General features: G+C 39.7%; 1 protein-coding gene and 1 long non-coding RNA gene across 4 annotated transcripts in view; one reads left to right on the top strand and one right to left on the bottom strand.

Moving 5' to 3' along the window:
* The window catches only part of LOC122564831, a 34,002-nt gene extending 32,483 nt beyond the window's left edge, over positions 1-1,519 (bottom strand). Inside the window, exon 1 of the long non-coding RNA XR_006316015.1 lies at positions 1,439-1,519. This is a non-coding gene — a long non-coding RNA (uncharacterized LOC122564831). The remainder of the gene's footprint in view (positions 1-1,438) is intronic.
* Positions 1,520-1,602: 83 nt separating this feature from the next.
* LOC122564828 (spermatid perinuclear RNA binding protein) overlaps positions 1,603-19,754 on the top strand; it is a 167,565-nt gene continuing 149,413 nt past the window's right edge. For 2 of the 3 annotated variants that reach the window (XM_043720135.1, XM_043720131.1), the window contains exon 1: positions 1,603-1,738. The gene's annotated coding sequence lies outside the window, so the exon portion shown is untranslated. The remainder of the gene's footprint in view (positions 1,739-19,754) is intronic. The other variant, XM_043720134.1, reaches the window with a different exon arrangement.

The following is a 19,754-nucleotide window of genomic DNA, read 5'->3' as shown; positions in this document are numbered from 1 at the left end:
GAAAGGTGTGGGGAGGGAAATATATCCCTGGTGGTGGGGTCTGTTTGGAGGTGGCGGAAATGTCGGCGGATGATTTGGTTTATGCGAAGGTTGGTAGGGTGGAAAGTTAGCACCAGGGGCGTTCTGTCCTTGTTGCGGTTGGAGGGGTTGGGTTTGAGGGCGGAGGTGCGGGATGTGGATGAGATGCGTTGGAGGGCATCTTTAACCACGTGGGAAGGGAAATTGCGGTCTCTAAAGAAGGAGGCCATTTGGTGTGCTCTATGGTGGAACCGCTCCTCCTGGGAGCAGATACGGCGGAGGCGGAGGAATTGGGAATACGGGATGGCATTTTTGCAAGAGGTAGGGTGGGAAGAGGTGTAATCCAGGTAGCTGTGGGAGTCGGTGAACTACATCACATGCAGCAATACCAAGAGTACCTCACACCTGATAGCCAGGATTTTACCCACACGGAGGGGGAAGTGGTGCTCCCAAAAACCCAGTTTCTGTCTCACCATAGCAGTATGCTCTTCCCAAGTTTTTGCAATTCCCTTGCTCATCCAAAACATATTCCCAGCATTCTGAGGCCTCAAAAGTGTTCATACATTATATTTATCAACAATGACTTGAAATCACAATATTGAATATTCTCCATTTAAAATAAATAAATGATTTTGATTTAAGTACTTTTCTTACACTTGAATACTTGCCCTATTTCTTACAGAAAACTGTATTTATCCTCAGGAACCACATGGGTGTGCATTAGGAAACCACACAAATAGCTTAAGTCCATGATTCCATTGTTTTTCAAATATCAAGTTGCTGACAGCTCAGTGGATAATTGTAAACAGAAATAAAAAGATATGAATCTAGTGGACCGTGGTGTGGCTGGCCACAGAGCTAAAAGGTAAGAAGACTTGAGAAATACAACCAAACACAATTAACCAAAATATATTTGACTATTGAGCAATCCTCCAATCGTTATCTAAGTTTAGGGACAAGTTGACAGTTAATATTTAACTTGGATGCAGAACACAACCATTATTTTGCTTTAATGAATTTAAAGGATTTGCCTTCGTCTGTGTGAAGTGATCAAGTGGGACTCTTTAACAACAGACACCCCTTACAAAACCAAACTACTGGAATTCCTGTCAAAATCCAATGAGCTCCAGAAAGCTAAGTTAGAAAAATAAGTCCAGCCATCCTCCAGTGTGATAAGATCTGTTCCATTTGCTTGCTGTGGTTTTACCTCCATGTCAAAACCTATTCCCGAGGAGGGGGGTCCCAACTTCCTCCAGACCCCCCCGTACTCCAGGGTCCCATTTAAGATAGAGTTTCCTTCTTCTACCCGGAGGCTTGAGTGGGTTTCCTGCTGTTGGCCTCGAACCACCAATCTTCCATCTGTCTACCTTTCTTCCCTGCTCCTCCTCCTCCTTTTTCCTCTCTCTCCCTGGTTCCTTACCTCTCCCGGCTGTTATCTTCCTCACACCACCTCGAGTAGGGCTGCTCTGCGCTCCAATGTGATGAAGGCCCGGTCTCCAAGGAGAGGGGCGGAACAAACCAATGAGGGAAGGCGGTGCGGCCCCACGTGAGCGGCGGTTGGTGCCGGCGCTCGGAGTGAGGGTTGAGTCCCCGCACTGGAGGACGTGCTAGGTCAGCTCACTTAGATTCCTATTCATGGGCTTAAATTGACTCGATCTGCCGTGAAGTGAATGAATTTACATTCTTGGGACACCAGGCACCGGTGACTGATTTGATTGTGGTGAGTTTCGGCTCATTATTTTCTGTCTTTATTTTAATTACCAACCTGCTCGGAGCGTCTGTGTTATTTTTTCCTCTCCATCTCTCGCGTGGTAGAGTTAGGGTCTAAGTCCCATCCTGTAAGCTGCGAAATAGTGAACCCATTCCCTCGGGCCTTTTTGAGCATGCGCAGATGTGTCCAACACTGCTTCCTGCCATAAATTGTGCCCTATAGGACATTGATTTTGTAGTGTGTGAACATTTTGATAAAAATTTAAAATAAAACTTTGATTTAATTAGAGAAGGTCGCTAGTTTAGCAAGGCAAATTTAGTCAAAATTACGTAGATGCTAGGAGTGGATAGGAGTTTTTCCTTTGTTCATGTACTTTCGTGGTTAGGTAATTTAAAATAATTGTATCTGAAGGGTTCCTGACTACTTTTTTCATTGGGAACTGATGACCTTTGACATGGAGAGTGGGTGTTTAAAGGTTTTGTTTTAACCTGGCTGAGATTAAATTACAAGGATATGGGCGTTTTTGTAAAATGCTCCGGCCTTAATTTGTGGCTTTGTTTTATAATTAATTCATTTAAATGAAATTGTTTTGACACTAACGAATAAATAGAACTCTGGTGTTATGTAAGATTTAAGACATTTTATTACCTAATTTGACTGCCCCGAGTCTTGAGCCTTTTGTGTATTTGTTCTAATTGTGAAATGTTTCATGTCACTGTAAAAATAGTCGAAGGTTTTCTGACAGCAATGCCTTTGGTGATTTCTGTCTCGTGCGAGGGACCGATTTGTACTATCTTGCTACCAGAAAATATTTGAACATAAAAGCGCACAAATCTTTGTCTCATTCTCACATTGTACTGCTATTGTACGGCAAGAAACACGAACGTGGATTCCTCCCACGCAGGACGATTTGATTGTAATTCGTATAAGATTGGAGATTCCCTCTCTGCAGTTTTTTTAAAAAATGCCTTTTCAATCTAATTGCCTTTTCAATGTAATTAACCTGTAAGTTAGCGAAAGTGAGCACCGTTTTGGGTTTTTTTGAGGTCCACTATTTGGCAGGTTAGTCGCTGTAGGTTCATTGTTCGACGTGAGCACTTTGACACAAATCGACGTTTTCTAATGGGGGGGGAAAAAGGAATTTCTTTTGCAAATAATAAGCAAATATGTCCTGTCCAGATCGTTTCAAATTTTGCTTTGTCTATTTTCTTTTCTGTGCAAATTTCGGTTTGACGCATTGCCCTTGACCCAAATTTATTTCTATTTATTTGGTGAGAGTCATTGTTTTCAGTGTATAAAGGGAAATGTACACCAAACTCAACCTCATTTCGTACACAATTTTAGGCAGTAAGATGTGTCAGCCGGAATTCTATAAATTCTCTTCTGTTGCTATGCAGAGTATTTAATTATGCATTGCAAAACCAGTCCGCCTTGTTAAAATTTCCAGAGCTTTCCAAATAAGCCAAACGATATTATTTGTAAATGTACTATATAAATTTGGTATGTTCTTTCAGTTTTGCAAAACTGCATTAAGTTTAGAATATGCAATACTGCAAGATACCTATGGTGTCTTCCGCAGTATATTTATAGCATGCATGTAAGTGAATCGTTTTCCGCGTCGGGTACACACTATACTGACTTCTCCAGATCTTTTTGTGATTTGCTAAAGTTACGTACGTCTCTTAGGAACCACTGAGATTAAGGTGACCATGATGGCACTGGAGACGAGCAATGTCGAAAGTTCTTTTTTTAAAAATACAACTGCTGTAGATTCTGCTTTTCCTGTGCTCAAAGCGTCGAAACTTAGGCCATGTACAAATATTATACACTTTATTTTAATAACCCCTAATATGTTTTTAAAAATACCCTAATATTGGAATGGGCTTTCTCTGAATTGACTGCAAAATTGGAATGGTGTTAGAATAATTATGCATTTTGAAATTTTAAATACATTCTAAGTTGGAGAAGATAATTGGATGGTATGTACTGAGATGTAGTAATCTTAAACTTTCAGGTGTGATTTTATGTTGTAAACTAACTTCATTTGTTTTCTGCAAACTGAAACTTGATCACCTGTTAAATGAACTAATGATAGCTCTTGTACATAAGAGAGGGTTTATCTTATTTTCCAGCAATTTGAAATTTTTTGATCAGTGTGACATTCATATTTGGGCACTCTTTTGTGTTCTGGTTTAGAACTATAGTGTATTGCCATAAGAAATCTGCCTTTTTGGACATTAGGCAGACTGGCTTCATCATACAGTTGTTGAGTTACAGGAGTACTCTTCAAACAACTTGCTTCACAGCAAAGCAATAAGGTTACCTGTCAACAGTTGACATGTAGAAGTTGATCCCATGCTTGCAATTAGGGCCATGTAAACTAGCTGCAGTCATTTGGTAAACTTGTGTCAGCCTTGGTACATCCATTTGAAAAGTGTGGTGCTGGAATGCCCGATGAAGGGCATAAGCTCGAAACATCAATTCTCCTGCTCCTCGGATGCTGACTGACCTGCTGTGCTTTTCTAGCACCACACTTTTCGACTCTGATCTGCATACCTCATTTTTTCTCTTGTACATCCATTGCAGTTTCCTGCCTTATTTCCTCACTTATTTTCTTTAGCGCCTAAAATCTATTTGAATTTTGAATATACTCTCTTTGAGTATTCAAAGCTGTCTTGGATAGTGAATGTTCAAGATTCGGAACCCTTAAATGATGAGATTCTTTTCATTGTAGCGCTAAATGGCCTATCTCTTACCTTTAGTTTCTAACATAAAACTCTGTATTCTCCAGCCAAGGGAAACAGCCTTTCAGCATTTGTCTGTCTGTCTCTCTCTATCTCCACCAATCATTTATTCTTTAACTCCCCACCCCCGCTATTGTCTGCATATAAACTGACATTTTCCTAGCCATCATCAGTTCTGAGGAAGGGTCACTTGACCCAAAATGTTAACTCATATTTCTCTCCACAGATGCTGCCAGACCTGCTGAGCTTTTCCAACAAATTGTTTTTGTTTCTGATTTACAGCAACCTCCGTTCTTTTGGTTTTATTCTCTCATGATCTATTCTGTCAAGTATTTAACCATTTTCAATGAGCTCACCTCTCATTTTAAACACAAAATAATGTAGGCACATTCTATTTAATTTATGCTTTTAGACCCATCCAAGATTTTAATCTGATGAACCCTTATCTAAGCAAGTATTTCCTTCCTTGGATAAGGCAACCAAAACAGTATATAGATTCTTCAGTGTGATATAATCAAATCCTAATATAATTGCAACAAGACATCCTTACACTTATATTCCAATGCTTTGTAACGAAGACTAACATATAATTTGCTTTCCCAATTGTTTGCTGTACTTGCATGTTGCCTTTCTGACTTGTTCACCTTCTGATTACCATCACTTACTAGTCTAGCCTTTTTTTAAAAAAATGTTTGTATTCTTCTTACCAACATGAATAATTTCACACTTCCTTCATGAAGTTTCACCCACTGTTACCTTGTCCAATGGCTTTACTGGCCTCTAATCTTCTACAACGTCTTTAGGTTTCACTCCCAGCATTCTCTGAACCTACTCCCAGCATCCTTATCTTTCATCACCAAACTTGAATATGTTACACCTAATTAGTCATTGACATTCTAAGTTGCTTGAGTCCAAGCACCAACCCCTATGGCACTTTGCTCATTGCTCCTCCACAAATTGGTTTTGCAGTGAATGAATATGGTGAACTTCTGGAATTCTCTACCACAAAGGGTTATGGAGGCTAAATCATTGAATATACTTAAGGAAATATATTTTTAAAGGCTAAAGATACCAAGGATCATGGTATTGAGACACAGGAATCAGATATGACTGTGTTATAGGGCAGATTGTGTTTCAGTGTATGCACTAATCTTGTGTAATAATCTGTAGGGCACCTTTGTTGAATGATTCTGAAAGTCCAAATATGCTATATCCACTTGTTCTCCTGAGCCTCCTAGTTAATCTTTTTGAGTATGTGTCAAACACAATTTCCTGTTCATAAAACTGTGCCTTTGCCAAACTGTATTATGATTTCTACAAGGTTCTGATGCTGTTTCCTTACTAATAGATTCTCTTAGTTTCCATACTACTGATGGCAGACTAAACTGAGCTGCAGTTCTCTGGTTTCTGTCACCTTTCATTCTTGAGGCCATTTCAGAATCTAGGGAATTCTGGAAAAGCAAACACAATGCACCTGCCATATCTGGAGTTAACTCATTTAAAATCTAGCAGGTAAGACATTGGATCCAGAAGGTTCTTAGATTTCAGTCCCATCAATTTCTCCAGTAATGTTTCTTTACTGGATGTAATTAAATTCCTTGCTTGTTGGGCTCTTGGCTCTTTTATTTTTCAACATGCTTTTTTTCAATTCATATTTTTCATGCACTGTGGCTGCTGCTGACCAGGCCAGTAATTATTTCCCATCCCTATTTGAGTTTTGTCAGACAGCTTCTTGAATGTCAATGGTCCAAGTTCTGTAGGTACACCAACAGTGTTGTTTGAATTGGAGTTCCATGTCTGACTTAATAACTGAAGGAATGGTGATTATAGTTCCACGTCAGGGTGGTGTGTGACTTGGAGGCGTTTTGCAGCGAGTGATGTTCCAATTTATTTGCTGCCCCTGCCATTTTTTATTGGTGGTAGAGGTTGCCGGTTTGGAAGATGTTGTTCAATTAATCTTAGTGTATTTCTGCAACACGTTGCAGAAGGTATTCACTGTTGTCACTCTGCTTTGGTGGAGATAGTGAATGTTAAAAATGGTAAATGGAATGGCACTTGAGTGCACTGTTTTGCCCAGGGTTGTGACAAACTTCTTGTGTTTGAGCTACATTCATCCAGGCAAGTGGAGAGTATTCTATATATTTCACTTGTACCTCATAAATGGTGGAGTCTTTTGGGGACTGAGGTGAGATACAAGCTGCAGAATTCTCTGCTGCTGACCTGCTCACCTAGCCATAATATTTAAACAGATGACTCTTTCACTTTCTGGCCAATGATAACCCTCACAGTATTGATACTGGCAGTTTGTAAGTTTGCTTGCTGAGCTGGTAGGTTTGTTCTCAGATGTTTCGTCACCATGCTAGGTAACATCATCAGTGAGCTTCTGCTGAAGCACTGGTGTGCTGTCCCACTTTCTATTCATGTGTCTTGGCCTGTTAAGGTGATATCATTTCCACTTCTTTTTCTTAGAGGTTGGTAAATGGGGTCCAAATCAATTGTGTTTATTGATGCAGTTCTAGTTTGAATGCCAGGCCTCTAGGATTTCCCATGTGTGTCTCTGTTTAGCCTGTCATAGGATGGATATGTTGTCCCAGGCAAAATGGTGCCTTACTTTGTCTCTGTATATGCATTCTAGTGATAGCTGGCCATGTTGTTTGGTGGATAGTTGGTGTTCGTGTATCCTGGTGGCTCGTTTCCTGTCTGTCTATCCGATGTAGTCCTCGCAGGGTTTTTTTTAAATGACATTGGTTTTGCTGGTAAGGATTCTTTAGGTTCATTAGTAGCTGTTTCAGTATGTTGATAGGTTTGTGGACTACCATGATACCAAGGGGTTGGAGTAGTCTCATAGTCATCTCCGAGATGTCTTTGTTTGGTAGTGTGGCTAGAGTCTCTGGGCGTGTTGTGCTATCTTTTTTGGGTTTGTTGTTTAAGAATAGGCAGATTGTGCTTATCAGGTACCTGTTCTTGTATTTGCTGTGTAGGTATTTTTCTTCTACTCGTAGTTCCTGGGTGCTGCAGTGTGTTGTGGCCTGTTCAAATAATGTTTTGATGCAGCTCCGCATATGGGTGTTGGGATGCTTGCTCCTGTAGTTAAGTATCTGGTCTGTGTGTTCCTTTCCTGTAGATGCTGGTCTAGTTCTCCATTGACTGTTCATTCTAATATGACATCTAGGAAGGGGAGTCTGTTGTTGTTCTCTTCCTCTTTGGTGAAATTTATGTCAGTAAGGATGTTGATGATATTGTAGGTTTCTTCTAATTTGTTCCATTTTGTGATGACAAAAGTGTCATCCACATAACTGACCCAAAATTTGGGTTGGATTGTGGGCAGGGCTGTTTGTCCAAGTCTAAGCATTAGTGCGTCTGTTAAGAATCCTGATATTGGTGATCCTGTTTTTCTCCTGTTGATTTGTTTGTTGGTTTTGACATTGAAGATGAAGTGAGGAGTGAGGCACAGGTCTACTAGCTTGAGGATGCTGGTCTTGCTAATGGATGTCTGGTGTCTGTGTCCTTGGTGTATCTTTGGCATACATTTCACCAAAGAAGAAGAGAACATCTTCCTAGATGTCACAGTGGAACAAAGTGTCAATGGAGAACTGCAGACCAGCAATTATAGGAAAGCAACACACACAGACCATATATCTAACTACAGGAGCAATCATCACAACACCCACAAATGGAGCTACATCAAAACATTATATAGATGGGCCACAACACATTGCAGCACCTGGAAACTACGAGCAACAGAAGAAAAATACCTACACAGCGTATATACCTATAGAGCGATTAAACCCAGTCTGCCGGTTCTTAAACAACAAATCCAAACAAGAAGACAACGCACCCAGCAACTCTAGCCATACTACCATACACCAAAGACATCTAGGAGATGACTACAAGAATGAGCTTTTCCAGCACCACACTTTTCAACATTGTTACAGCCTAGGTGTTGGGGAGTAAATGGGGTTGGAACTCTAACTATAGCATACTTGGATTTTGCAGGTTGGCTCCAACAGTGATAATAGTTGGTCTTGCAAAGTTGTAAAGTTTGTGTTTTGGAGTCAAGGCAAGAGCTTTGGTTTTCCCAGTATTTAATTGAAAGAAACTATTTAGGGATCTTGGAGTCCATGTACATAGATTCCTGAAAGTTGCCACCCAGTTTGATAGTGCTTTTAAGAAGGCATGCGGTGTGTTAGGTTTTAGTGGTAGAGGATGCCATGTTGCAACTGTACAAACTCTAGTGCAGCCTCAATTGGAATCTTGTGTACAGTCTGGTCGCCTCATTACAGGAAGGATGTGGAAGCATTGGAAAAGGTGCAGAGGAGATTTACCAGGATGTTGTCTGTTCTGGAGAGAAAGTCTTTTGATGAAAGGCTGAGGGACTTAGCCTTCTTCTCTCCAATGAGAACAGATCTAAGAGTATTTAATAGGGACATACAAAATGATCAGAGGATTAGATAGGGTGGGCTTGTACAAGGGGGCAAAGCTGCAAATTGAGGAGTGATAGATTTAAGACAGATGTCAGAGACGGATTCTTTACTCAGAGAGTGGTAAGGGCTTGGAATGCCCTGCCTGCCAATATGGTTAACTCAGCCATGTTAGGGGAATTTCAGCAGTGCTTGGATAAGCATATGGATGATGATGGGATAACGTAAGGGGATGGACTTAAATTAGTTCACAGGTCGGTGCAGCATCGAGGGCCAAAGGGCTGTACTGTTCTATGTACTCCGACCCCTTAGCATCATGGTAGCCCTCAAACCTACCAACATACTGAAACAGCTACTAATGACCCGAAAGGATCCTGTACCAGCAAAACAAATGTCATTTACAAAATACCCTGCAAGGACTGCAACAAACGCTACATCGGATAGACAGGCAGGAAACTGGCACCAGGATACACGAACACCAACTATCCACCAAAAGACATGACCAGCTATCACTAGAATGCATATACAGAGACGAAGAAGGGCACCACTTTGACTGGGACAACATATCCATGCTATGACAGGCTAAACAGAGACACACCCGAGAATTCCTAAGGGCTTGGCATTCAAACCGGACTCCATCAATAAACACACAGATATGGACCCCATTTACCAACCTCTAAGAAAAAGTGGAAATGATATCACCCACCTTTAACAGGCCAAGACACATGAATAGAAAGTGGGACAGCACACCAGTACTTCAGCAGAGGCTCACTGATGATGCTACTTAGCATGGTGATGAAACATCTGAAAACAAACCACCAGCTCAGTCAGCAAACTTACAACCTGAACTTTAACTTGAGCTACAAATCTCAAAAATCGCATTGATAGTGGCACGATTCAGTGACAGTAATGCCTTTGAACATCAAGGGAAAATGTGAAGACACATTTTTTTGATTATTTAACATTTCTGCCACTACCTTTATTCCCCTTAGTTATTTCTTGTCTCTGTCTGTAAAAGTTTTCATTTTTGCATCCTTATAATAGCTCTTCAATGTGTTTTTATATATCTTATCGATTTACACTTGTTTGCTTCTCCTTTTGGAATTTAAAAGTAAGTTAATAATTTCTCAGGTTAGACTTATTTTTTTTAAATATTGTAAGCCTCTTTTAATCAAATGCTATCCTTAATTTCTCTAATTAGCCACTTGTACCATGTTTCCAATAGAGATTTTATTCCTCAAGGGAATGTGTATTTAGAATCATGAATTATTTCTTTAATGAAATGTTGGAGGCTAGTACAATTGCAACATTTAAGAAACACCTGGATGGATATATGAATAGGAAGGATTTGGAGGTATATGGGCCAGGTGCTGGCAGATGGGACTAGATTGGGTTGGGATATCTGGTCGGCATGGACAAGTTGGACTGAAGGGTCTGTTTCTGTGCTGTACATCTCTGGCACACATTCCTAGAGTCATTACTATCAGCAGCGTATCTTTTAAGCTAATGTTGCCCTTCTTACCTTTGTGAATGTTATTGTTTAACTTTGGGAATCTAATTTCAAATTTAATCATACCACATGGAAATTTTAATATGAAATTTAACATTTGATCTCTATCTTGAGCTCGTTTTACTGCGAGATTACTGAAGAATGCTGTCTCTTCCCACAATGCTTGATCTAAAATAACCAGTTCCTGAGCAGGTTCCTCAATATTCTGAAATTTGATTAGACAAATTTCCCTTACAGGATTATTGAATTTTTTTTAACTAAGTTTGTTTTGGGCACATGGTATCAATGAAATGTAACTTCGTACTTCTTAAACTACTTGTAGTGCGTGGGTTGGAGGCCTTTTTCTCTGTGCTATAGATCTGTATGACTCTAACAGGATGGGAAACCTTAAAGGGCCTGGGCGCGCAATTCTTAATTGTGGACAATGTGAATAGGACTATACAATTTAAGTAAGACTTGGTTACCTAAAAAAAATTAAGATGAATCTTTTTGCTACTTTTTCATCAGTCTACACTCACTTGTGCATTCACTTATGTAAAGGGTGAGGCTTTCTGATGTATTTATGTGAATAAGTGGTTTTCTTAATTCATACAATGTGCATCTCACTTGCACAGGCAGCATTTATTGTCTATCCTTAATTGCCCTTAAATTTGATGAGAGCTTTTCCTTGAATCCCTATGGTCTGTGTTGTAGATATACTCTGATGTTCTGACATTAGCTTGTATTTCAATATTTTACTTCATTTTGCATTTGTTTTGCAATGTACTGTCAGTTCTGCTATAACGCAGTAGTTCCGTTCTCGAGTAATTCCATGTCATTAAAAAAAAATCATGTAATGGCAGCACTATTTAAGCTAATGGGACTGGAATCATGTAATAACCAATACAAGCTTTAAAACTTTGCACTTTAGAAACAGTGTCATCCAGTTCGTCAATTGTGTTATAGTGAATTTGTGTTAACAAAACGTGTGTCATAGCAGAATGACCTGTACTATTATGTTATGGATCAGACTAAATTCCCCCCCAAAATTTTTAAGATGATAGCCTGGACCCTAACTTTTTCTTATTTTAAAGGTAAGTGTAAAACGCTGCTTTCCAGATGCAATTTGATAGCTTTTAATAGAGTAGTTTGACCAAACACATGTTTTGTATTTTAACTGTAGTATAAATATAGATAAAAGAATTAGCTTAACCCATAACTCTATTGAAATGCTTAACAAAATACATTAACTACTAATTAACTGTTCTAATATTGTAACATCCCATAAAATGAACTAGGCAGAAGTGAGGACTGCAGATGCTGGAAACCAGAGTTTAGATCAGAGTGGTGCTGGAAAAGCACAGCAGGTCAGACAGCATCCGAGGAGCAGGAAAATTGACGTTTCAGGCAAAAGCCCTTCAGGATCCTGATGAAGGGCTTTTGTCTGAAACGTCGATTTTCCTGCTTCTCGGATGCTGCCTGATCTGTACTTTTCCAACATCACTCTGATCCAAATCTTATAAAATGACTTTTAGCAAAGGCAAATTCAGTAATATACAGATTGTGTCTCTTATGCAATTCTTGACCACACCCAATTAGGCTGCTTCTATTGTTCCAACTTGCTTTTTCTTAAAAAAGGGCTCGCAAACTGTTTACTTCATTGGCTTCAATCAACAGCTTGGCGCCTCTTTCCCAACCTTTTATCATTTTAAAACTTGGACAAAATATACTTCTTAAAACCATAGTATTGTCACAATTGGCTAAATTTAAAATGAATGAACAATATCATTTAGAATGGAATTGTCCATGACCCTGATGATTGAGGAAATACACTTCCCAGTGTGATTCTGATTGTCATAGCAGAGACACCACAATTTCTGTTCCTGACTAGAGACTGCAGATGCTGGAATGCAAGGTAGACAATCAGGCGGCTGGAAGAACACAGCAAGGCAGCATCATGAGATGGAGAAGTCCAATGTTTCTTCTTCAGGACTGGGGTAGGTATAAGGGAAATTGCATGTAATGGGGTGGTTGGGGGACGTGAGGACAGGATGGTGAGGTAGGGATAGGTGAACACAGGTAGAGGCTACGACCTGGTTGGTTGATGGGAAGAATGAATCTGGTTGGAAGCTAGAAGGAAGAGTTGATCAGAGGAATGGAAGGGAGAGGGAGAGGGAGGGGGAGGGGCTGGGAAGGGAGTAGGTGGGATTTTTTTTCCTGAGATTCTTACACTCTTGATGCAACTGCAAATGTCACCTTCTGTGAACGAGCAAAATTTATTAAGCTGAGTACAAAGTAAGCTTTCTGGAGGAACCCTTTAACACACTTGGCAATGCTTGTGAAGCCATGTCAACGGATCTCTCTGAACAAAGGAAACAGTCTTTCCGTTAGAACAAGATCTTTGCATCACAGTCAGAAATGCCCACAAGACAACCTGCACCTAGTCACATGCCATTCAAGACACAATACAGTGACTACATCATTTCCAGAAACAGTATAATGTAAATCACCCCTTAATGATCAAATCTGTTGTGAATCTTTTTTTTTAACTACAGGGAGTACTCAAAATTCCAACTGTAATGTTCTTATTGATTTTGAATAAGATGATAATGCAATTCCTTTACACTGAATAACTAGGAAATGGCCATGCAAATGGCTCTGAATGGCAAGGGATTGGAATATAAATTCCTTACAATCTACCTGTAAGTCAGAGGCATCTCTCCCTAGCCTTGGGACATTCAATTTCCTGCAGGTCAGCAGAGCAAATTAACTTTTAATATCTCAAGGTGGGAAGGGAGGTTATTTGAAATTGGAAAACTCAGTGTTGAGTCCTGCAGGCTGTAGGCTGCTAATCGGAAGATGAGCTGTTGTTCCTCCAATTTGTGGTCTGATTCGCTGTGTCAATCGAAGGCCAAGGATGGTCATGTTAGAAAGGGAATTAAAATGGACACTGACTAGGAGGTCAGGGTGGCACCTGTGGGCCTGGTCACTTTTTCAAAGCTGTGTATTCCATTGTCAATAGTGGTCTTGGTCTGATACTGGCTTTGAAAGAAAAAGTTACGACATTTATTTTTAATTCAAAATATAGGTGCATGCAATTTAAATTGAAAGGGCAACTCAACTGTTGTGACAGATCCAAAGATGTCATATTTGACTTGAGACATTAACTGTTTCTCTCTGTTTGCCAAGACCTGCTGAGTTTCTTCAGTATCTTTGTTGAATTTCAGATCTCCAGCTCGCACAGTATTTACTTCAGTTATGACACTTGCTGCTTTTTTTATTCTTATGGAATGTATGATCGTCAGCATTTTTTGATTTGAACAAAATACTTTCAACATGGCAAGAGTTATTCAAGTTTTAGGCAATGAAAATTAGTTTTTAATTATGGGTTTCAGCAAGTTTTCTTGCACAGAATTTGTATGTTTGGAATGAATCAAATTTTAAAGAAATATTAATGTCACCTGGAGAAGATTTGCCATGTGTTTTAAAAAAAAACTTTCTCCCAGCAAAATAATTTGATTTTTTTGAGTTTTCCTTCCAATAAAGTGTATAGAAAAAATGTCATTTTCAAAATGCTGAAGCAGAAAACACAAACCCATATCAAGGTTTGTGTAAAGATTTATAGCTGTCGGTTGCCGTAGTTGTGGGTGTGTTTGCTGAGCTGGAAGTTGATTTGCAGACATTTCATCCGGTCTAGGTGACTTCTTCAGTGCTTTGGAACCGCCTGTGAAGTGCTGTTGTGTTGTGCCATCTTTTGCATAGCTACTATTAATCAAAGGGGCAGAGGAGATGGAAGAAGGAGGGCATAATCAATTAATCAATGTGTAATTATTCATTAACTTTCTGTGAAGAACTTACTGTGAAATGAAGTGGTTATAGTATATTTGGCTTTGAATGCGATCAAAACTTTGCATTGAAATAAATTACAAAACTACAAAGGATTTTTAAAATTATTAATTCCTCAATGTGGCAGAGCTGGTATTTATTGCTTAATCCTAGTTTCTTTGAGAACTTGGTGATGAGCAGCATCTTGCTCTATATGTAATCTGTATGGTGAAAGTCCTCTTGCGATGCAGTTAGGTAGGGAGTTTACAGTATTTTTATCCAGCAAAAGTAAACTTCTAGCAATATTTTCATGTTAGGCTGATGCCACCCAATTCTTTGTCCATCCTTTCAAGCCATATCAGACAATATCTAGGATCAGCTTCCTTCCCCTTTCCTTTTAACACACTAACTCTCTCTACTGGCCTGCCCCAAAGTCCTTGTTTCTTTGATGTATCCCACCCTTTCTTTATCCCATCAATTGTGATGATATTTGCAGCTGTCTAAGTCCCAATCTGTGGAATGCTTTTCCTAAACCATTTTAACCTGTCTTTGATCAAGCTTTTAGGCCATTCCAACTAACTTGTTACTGCTTAGTTCCATCCTTTTTAGCTTGTCACCACTAAAGCCAGTGCAGACCTGGCTGTCAGATTTGGGCAAGTCCACAGCAAGTACCTTTTAAATTACTAGGGAAGTATCACCTGTATTGCCTTTGCAAGATCCTTAGATCAACTAGCTTGATATTAATTGCAGTGAAGAGGTAGACAAAAAGGATAGGGGAACGGAGTTTCTACGTTGTGTGAAGGACTGGTTTCTAACTCTTATATAATACAAAACTCAAGGGAAGATTTGCTATTGCATCTATAGTAAGGCATGAACCAGTGCACGCGAGTAGAACAACATACATTGTGATGTGCATTTTAAGTTGATAGTGAAGGGTGCAAGTATGATTGGAGAAAATTTGACTTTGAGAATAGAACTTGGGAAAATTGACATTAACAGTAGCAACAATGCTAAAAAAAACATTGTTGGAAACATCTAAAATGGTGTTGAGCAAAGTTCAGGAAAGATTTATTCTGCTAAAAGAAAATGAGACACTTGCCGGACACTGACAAATTGGGGGAAAATAGGTTTAGAAAAGTGGAATGTGTTAAGTGCATGTTAAAGAGAATATGAAGAGACTGTGATAAAACAGTTAGGAAAACAAACAGCAATGGAATTAAATTATCAAGGAACATAAAATACCAGTAAAATATTTTGCCAGCATGTCTGACTGTCATGATCCAGTTACTATCACAGCCTTTTTTTGTTAATACCACAGATGTTGAATGAGAAATGGCTGAAATATCGTATAACTATTTCACTTCACTATTTACCAGGGAACAAGTAGATATGATATAGGTAATGAGATAACTACATTTAAAACAAAAAGAAATACATTAAATAAAGTCAAACTCCAGTAGGATAAAGCCAGACTGATTCTTTCAAAATTTGGAGATGCAATCAAAGAAATGGGTAGCAGAGACATTCTTTCACCTTTTTAAAAATAACTAATTAGAAGACGGTATAGTGTCAGAAGACTGGCAGATAGCTAATGTAATTCCTACATTTAAGAAAGGAGGCAGACCATGCCCAGAGAATCATACACAAGCCAGCTTAATATTGGTGGTAGGAAAAATAATGCAATCCTTACTAAAGGAAAGAACAGAATGAAAAAATATTAGAATGCACGTTCAGCATGGAGAATATAAAGGGAAATCTTGCTTGACTAACTTTATTGAACTTTGAGGCAGTAGCAAATGGAGTTGATGGTGGTAATGAAAAATACGTAATTTATCTGGATTTGATTTTGAAGATGTGCAATAAGGTGCTCCATAATAGGTTGGATAGGGTCAGACTGAGAAATCTGGGCACAAATGATAATGGATTGTGAGCTGGCTTCAAGTTAGAAAGCAGAGATTACAAGTAAAGGAGAGTTCAGAGTGGCAGAAACTGAAACATAGTGATCTGTAAGTATTAGTGCTTGTACAGCTACTTTTAATGATTTGAACTTTGGAACCAAAAATACAAATTTCTAAATTTGTAGATGACCTCAAACTGGGGGATAGATGTTGCTAGAAAACTGCAATAGATAGTAGACAATAAACTTGGGAGACCGAGCCAGTAATTGACAAGTAAACTTCAAGACTTGGAGGTAGTGCATATTGTAGGGGTTCACTTATTACTTAGATGGTGCAAGTCTAGGCAGAATGGAGGAACAAGGAGATCTAGAAGTACAGATACAGCAGTCAATAAACATCATGCCATAGCTAGCAAGGCCACATTTAAAAAAAAACCAAACCAAGTCTTAGGTTTCTATTTCTTTAGGAAGAACGTTTGAAAAATGAGAATGCAGCAAGACCTGGACAACAGCTCAGCTTGGGCTAATGAAAGGCATTTATCATTTGCTCCACAGAAGTGCCATTCAATGACCATCTCACGTAAATGACCATCTCATTTAACTATTGCCCCATGACATTCAGTGATGTTACCATTGCTGAGTCTTCACTATCAACAGCAAGCCAGGCAGCATCAGGAGGTGGAGAGGTTGATGTTTTGGGTGACCAGAAACAGAACTGGATTAGTGCTATAAATATGGGCGCAAGAGGAATTTCAAGAGTGGGAATCCTGTAACTGATAACTCATCACCTAACTTCCGTCTATCTGTTCACCATCTAGAAGTCGGGTGTATGAATCTTCTCCACTTGCCTGGTTGAAAGCCAATCTCAACAATACTCAAGCATGACACTATCCAAGACAAAGCAAAGCAATTTGGTTGATTGGCACCACACCATCAAATATTCACTTCCTCCACCATCAACATCATGAGTAGCTGCAATGTTCCATCTACAAGATACACTGCGAAAATTCATCAAGGCTCCTTGGTGTCTTCTAAACCTATACATATTACCTTTTGAGGACGACAAGTAGCATGGAGACACTATTAGTTTCCCTCCAAGCTGCTGAACATCCTGACTTGGAAATGTTCTCATTGTCACTTCACTGTGTAACTCCTTCCCTGAAGACATTGTTAGTATACCTAAGACCAAATGGACTTCAGAGGTTCAAGAAGACTGCTCACCATCATGTTCTCAAGGTCTACCAGGGATGAGCAGTAAATGCTGGCCCAGCAGCGACACCTAAATGCCATGATGAATTTAAAAAAAAACTCAGCCCTAACACTAGAGGATGTAATAGGCGGCTGTACAAAACCAGGTGCCCTACAGTAATTTGGATAGAGGGAAAATTTAATACTCCCTCCGCTGTCAGGAACAGTTGCACATGGGCAAGCTGCTGCATTATGAATTTGAGTGTTTATGCACCATTGTTCTTGTCACATTTCCGGGTTGCAATTGGAGTTGGAGTTGTAGTGTTTTAAATCATAGTTACTGTTAATGTAAGATTGATTCAGTAGCTCAAATGGTTTCCAACCAAGGCTCAGATTCCTGACGAAGGGCTTATGCCAGAAATGTCAATTCTCCTGCTACTCGGATGCTGCCTGACCTGCTATGCTTTCCAGCACCACAGTCTAGGCTACGACTGTTGTGTTGTACAATGTTCCATTAATTGTTTCAAATTACCTTTGTGTTCCAGCAGTAGTTTTATGATTCACTTACTTAGATTCCCAACTCTCTTCCTCATCAACATGAGTTCCTCTGCATTTTTGAAAAGATTTTCATTAATCTTTTGCATATCCGGTCTGGATACTTTATATTTTATGCAATTTATTTTTGGGCATTAATTGAGGATTAACTTTACTCTCTTTTAATCAGTGGCTATGCTTTTGTTTATTGGTCAGAGTATTGAGTACAGGAGTTGGGAAGTCATGTTGCGGCTGTACAGAACATTGGTAAGGCCACTGTTGGAATATTGCGTGTAATTCTGGTCTCCTTCCTATCGGAAAGATGTTGTGAAACTTGAAAGGGTTCAGAAAAGAGTTATAAGGATGTTGCCAGGGTTGGAGGATTTCAGCTACAGGGAGAGGATGAAAAGGCTGGGGCTGTTTTCCTTGGAGTGTCGGAGGCTGAGGGGTGACCTTAGAGGTTTACCAAATTATGAGGGGCATGGACAGGGTAAATAGGTAAAGTCTTTTCCCTGGGATTGTGGAGACCAGAACAAGAGGTTTAGAATGAGAGGGGAAAAATATGAAAGAGACCTAAGGGGCAACCTTTTCATACAGAGGGTGGTGTGTGTATGGATTGAGCTGCCAGAGGAAGTGGTGGCGGCTGGTACAATTGCAACATTTAAAAGGCATTTGGATGGGTATATGAATAGGAAAGGTTTGGAGGGATATGGGCTGGGTGCTGGCAGGTGGGACTAGATTGGGTTGGACCAAAGGGTGTGTTTCCATGCTATACATCTCTATGACTCTACGTGGTAGTGTTCTACCTTTTTTGGGCAAAAGGACTTGGTTCAAATCTCACCTGTTGTGAAGGGGATAGAGTCACACAGCACGGAAACCGATTATTTGGTCTGACTGGCCCAAACCGAACATGTTCTCTAACTAAACTAGTCCTACCTGCTTATGCTTGGCCCATATCCCTCCAAATCTTTCCTACTCTTGAACTTATCCAAATGTCTTTTAAATGTAACTCTACCTGGGTCCACTACTTTCTCTGGCATCTGATTCCACATACTGAGAACCAATCTGAGCTTAAAAAAAAAGTTGCCCCTCATGTCTTTTTTAAATCTCTCTTCTCACCTTAAAAATATGCCCCAATTTTGAACTACCCCATCCTAGGAAAAAGACCCTGATCATTCACCATATATCTGCACCTAATGATTTTTTTCAACCTCTTACAGTCACCCCTTAACCTCCTATGCTCTGATGCAAAAACGTAACAGCTTTTCCAGTCTATTTTTGTATCTCAAACCCTCCATTCATCTTATTAAATCCTTTCTGAACCCTCTTCATTTAAAAGTATCCTTCCTATAACAGGATGGGCAGAACTTCACACAGTACTCCAGAAGAGGCCTCACCAACATGCTGTACAACCTCACCATGACATCCCAAATCATACACTCAGTGGTCTGAGCAATGAAGGCAAGCATACTAACCACTCTTCTTAACCACCCTTGTCTATTTGTGACTCAAGTTCCAAAGGATTATGGTCTATAGGTCTCTCTGTTCTACAGCACTACTTGGACCCCTACCACTAATTTATATAAGACCCAACCAAATGCAATACCTCACATTCATCCAAATTACTCTTCATCTAGCACTCCTCAGCCCATTGATCCAATTAATCGAGATTTCTTTGTAATCATAGATAGCCGTCTTCATGGTCCATTATATCACCAGTTTTGATGTCATCTGCAAACTTACTAACCATGGTGGGCAGCATGGTGGCACAGTGGTTAGAACTGCTGCCTCACAGCGCCAGAGACCCGGGTTCTATTCCTGCCTCAGGCAGTTGTCTGTGTGGAGTTTGCACATTCTCCCCGTGTCTGCGTGGGTTTCCTCCCACAGTCAAAATGTGCAGGTTGGTGAATTGGCCATGCTAAATTCC

The sequence above is a fragment of the Chiloscyllium plagiosum genome, chromosome 30 (assembly GCF_004010195.1).
Source record: "Chiloscyllium plagiosum isolate BGI_BamShark_2017 chromosome 30, ASM401019v2, whole genome shotgun sequence".
Classification (NCBI taxonomy): domain Eukaryota; kingdom Metazoa; phylum Chordata; class Chondrichthyes; order Orectolobiformes; family Hemiscylliidae; genus Chiloscyllium; species Chiloscyllium plagiosum.
This window is presented reverse-complemented; position numbering and strand designations above follow the sequence as displayed.